Source organism: Pteropus alecto, unplaced genomic scaffold (genome assembly GCF_000325575.1).
Source record: "Pteropus alecto unplaced genomic scaffold, ASM32557v1 scaffold106, whole genome shotgun sequence".
Classification (NCBI taxonomy): domain Eukaryota; kingdom Metazoa; phylum Chordata; class Mammalia; order Chiroptera; family Pteropodidae; genus Pteropus; species Pteropus alecto.
Genome location: NW_006442103.1, coordinates 16,695,740 through 16,700,009, shown reverse-complemented (window position 1 = coordinate 16,700,009; position 4,270 = coordinate 16,695,740). Strand labels below are relative to the sequence as shown.

Genomic DNA, 4,270 nt, shown 5'->3' with positions numbered 1-4,270 from the left:
TCCTTCTCTGCTTCCTGCCCTCCAGCCCCCAATGCCCCGTCCACATGCCGACTCCCTCCAAACCCAGCCCGCCCTCGCCAGTGCCTCCTTGTCTAAGTATTCCTGACGAAGCTGACTAACTCGACCGGATCTTCTTAACTGATGCAGACGAGTTAAACGACTCTCATTTGTAGAACAGGGACAATAACGACCTCAGAGTGTTTGGGTGAAGATTAAATGAGACGGTATTTGCCAAGTGTTTGGCATGGTACTCAGAAATGCTGGTTCCCCTTTGCTCTCGGATAGGCTAGGCTGTATGGCAAATTTAGAAGCGTCATATCTAATAATGGGTTTCATGACACGTGAAAAGGAAACCAGAGGTGTTTACACTGCTGAAAACCAAGAATTCTCTATAACACATCCTCTTCTGGGCAACAAATAACAATATTAGTAATTAACATTTACACGGTGTTTTACAGGACAGAAACTGTTTTTCACTGATACTGCCTTCTTCTGTTCCCATAGCAACCTTGTAAGACCGATATACATATTAGCCTCCTTTTACAGTTGAGGTTACATAAACTGGTCAAGGTCACATGACTTGTAATGGACAGATGTGGGATTCAAACCCGGGCCCCATGACTCTAAAATCTGTTACACTTTTCGACGCACTCGTCAGAAGAAAGTTCTGTAGCAGCCATTTCAGGAACCGACAGCCCATTTCATGACCCGATTCCCCGCCCTCCTCCCACCGCTGCATAGGATGAGGTCGCTGCACCATGGCTGTTGAAGGCCCTTCACGGTTTGGTTCCAGACCCCGCTTTCCAGCCTCGTGTAGCCCAGACACACCACGTTTCCGCACGCCTCTGCGGGTTCTCCCACCCTTCCCGTCCTAAGAGCATCCTGCTCCCTCTTCTAGTCCAGTGAAGTCTCGTGAAATTTTCAAGGTCCCCCTCAACTGTCGCTTTCCCGTTAGCCCCACGCCCGGCAGAGCTATTCCTTTGCTCCCCCCGCCCCCCAGGCTTCCTTAAAGGATGCTCCTGCTTCGAGTAAGAGCGACTGCAATGGCGTCGGGAACAGAAGCTTTTTCGTGTTCGCATCCTCAGCATCTGTCCAGCACAGAGCAGGTGCTCGATACGGTTTACCGAACTGAACTTTTTGAAAGTTCCAAAAATGTCGAGCCACCATAGAATTGGTTCGGAATTGGTTCAGAAAGAATGTCTTTTGGTCATTTTAAACAGTTCCAAATTCTAACCAGTCTCATTAACCTGAATGATCGACCTTTAAACATACAAATATTCCATTTTACGTTTTATGTTTGTACTAACTTTTCATGTTATTATACTAACCATATCCTCCCTGAAATAAGACTTAGGATCCTTTTTGTTTTATTACGTGCTAGTAGAAATCTGGATATATGAATAAAGCAAAGAACTGGGCCTATTTCAGAACTTAAAACAAAAACTCAACTTTTGGTTGCAAATTAGTTTCCTAATTTCCTCTGATTATCTGACTTAACATGTTTTTACCCTGAGGACGTGGACACTGCCATTCTGTGGGCAGCTCCCCCGCCTACTGAGAGAGAGTAAGTAATAAGATCTATCCATGAGGTAGTTGTGAGGAATAAGTGAAATGCACGTCTACAGGACTGACAGACATTAGGCTTTATGACGGCGAAGCTTCTGCCAGGCCTGAATGCCTCACAAGAAATTTCAGCTAAGTCGATCCTGTCCCACTCACTGACAAATGCGAAGCTACTGTGTTCCATTTCTGAAACTGCTCCTTCAAAATGGGCCAAGACATCAGTTGGCATTGAATAGCCCAAAAGGTGCAAAGCCTGCAAGACCATTCAGAGAGGCAGGTGTCTGTGTGAACAGGCTCCCCGATACCCAGTTTACCTGCACCCGCCACCTTCTCTGAGCTTTCCTTCCTTGTCCCCAGGCTGTGTCAGGCACTCTTTTTACAGCCAGGCTCCAGAGCACCGTTGCTTTCCCTGTGAGTGCACCTAACATAACGCATCGTTTTGAAATTGCCCATTTGCATCTCCCATGAGGCTATAAATGCTGTAAGCTTAGGGGCTGTGTCTTATCCACGTTTGAAGCCTCAGTGCCCGGTACAGTGCCTGACACATAGCAAATTCTCAACTATGTATTGAATGAAAAAAAAAAAATGAATGAATATGAACGATTATAAGAAGAGATCCAGATGTGGGTGGATGCCCGATCCTATATTGGAAGATCAGACATAATTAAAGGAAGAGGATAATTAGGGATAGATAATATTTGTGGCTCACTGTTCCCACCAAAGAGAGGGTATACTTCAAAGCTTTATTTAGAACATTCCCAGATTAATAGCTGATGTGAACACACAGTGGGTGAGCACGGGTGTATATTTCCGTAACTGAACGTACACTCTACCAATCATTCACAAACGGCGGCATTCATTCTTTTCGCCCCAGCCCCATGCCTTTCCTTCCTCGGCCTTTCCATTAGTTCTCTACATGAGGGTGATTTTCAACCACGGAAGCTCTACATTCCAAAAGAGAAAGTGAAAAACGACTAGAACACGACCGAACAGGAAGAGTGAATTATCTACAACCAAAGTTAATACACACTCCCACTAGAAAGCCCCCTCTCTCCTTCCTTAATTCATAAAATTTCTAGTGGAGCACTGATTATATCTGAATCACAGTAATGAATATTTGTATAGCACCTCTCAGCATTTCTACAATGTACTTATCAAAATATTTAATTTAATCATCATGACGATCCTGTTAGATAAATTCTTACTCTTTCTGTTGCATAAATTAGCAAACTAGGCTCAGTGTAGTTAAGTAACAACACAGCCTGTAACTCCTATATGTAGTGGACACCAGAATCAAGTCTAGTTCTGACTCTCTGCTGTTCGCCTGGCTTTGTGTTACAATTATTTGTCTTACAATTATTTGTGTTACAATTATTTGTCTTACAATTATCTGCCCCCCGCCCTCCCTACTGAGTATGGTAAATGAAGCCAGAATCATTTTCTGATTCATCACTGAATCCCGGACAGCAGCTACCATGCTTTGTTCATAGTCAACACACAATGAATTTGAGAAACTGAAATTCTTTAAAATCTGATAAAATTACATGAAGAGAATTGTTAAGTATGGTAATTCAAGTTTCACATCTTCTGGTCAAAGAGCAGATGTAGTTTGAAGCCTTACCTTGCAGAGTGTGCCCAGGTAAGCAGCACCCGGAAGTGGAGCCGATCCCAGTTTGCAGAATGGGAAGTCCGGTACAGGAAGTCGGCGGCTCTGCAGCTCACCACCCCAAATCCCCAACCACGCCAGGAAGGAAGCGATGCTTGACCAGGCACCAGTGGCAAATACCTCCTCCAAGATGATGCGAGGTTCCTAAGAACAAGTGTAATAAGAATTAAAAGCAAAACCAAACCAAGCACCTGTGAGCTCGGCCTTGCCATTATAACACACTGGGGTCACCTGGTTACCTTGTTGGTAACTTCTGAGAGGCTAGGATGGTAGTGTCGGTGCAAAGCAGGAACTGTCTGGGCCCTGGTCTCCTCACTTATTAAACGTGAATAGTACCTACACTTACTCCATCAAATTGACGTGAGGATTAAACGAATTAATACACTGAATGAGATTAAAACAGTGCCCGGCACATGAAGTAAGAGTGCGCTTATCATCAGTATTATTGTTCTTGCTGTGGCTGTTGTTAAAGACAGAGCTATATGGAAATTTCAGGGGATAAATGTAAAAGGGTGGCCAACCTCAACCAAATTCTAGGTCAAAGCCACTTTGTTTTACAAACGTAGATTTAACGACCAGACCTGAACACTAAATAAAATCACTTGGCTTCCTTAACTTGGCCTTCGAGTGCATCTGAAGCCTCAGACGTGGTTGGAGACCTTTCTGAAGCTCCAGTGGGTCTTCCGGACTGGATAAGGTCAAAGCTTAAACACCAAAACACCCGTCCTTTCTTTCCTATCTGTCCCCACTCTGTCCTCCCTCTGCTGGCGACCACCTCGCCAGTGTCCCATGAGCACCCTGTGTCTAATTGTTGCCACTCTCATTCTTTCCCCGCCAAGTATATCCTTTTATCCTTGGAGCCTCTGTGCGTTTCCCTGTGACCACGAACCTCATCCATCACTCGTCCCTCTGAATCCCTGTGGCACTCACCACCTGGCTCACATGGGTCTCTGCAATTTCCTGTATGTTAATCCTATTTCTCAGAGAGCAAGGAACTCTGCAAGGGCAGGCCAGACACCCGGCACACCGGGGTAAAGTCCG

General features: G+C 45.0%; 1 protein-coding gene across 1 annotated transcript in view; it reads right to left on the bottom strand.

Moving 5' to 3' along the window:
- HAO2 (hydroxyacid oxidase 2) overlaps nt 1-4,270 on the bottom strand; it is a 160,673-nt gene that overhangs the window by 109,939 nt on the left and 46,464 nt on the right. The window contains exon 6 of the mRNA XM_006919688.3: nt 3,185-3,373. The gene's annotated coding sequence lies outside the window, so the exon portion shown is untranslated. The remainder of the gene's footprint in view (nt 1-3,184; nt 3,374-4,270) is intronic.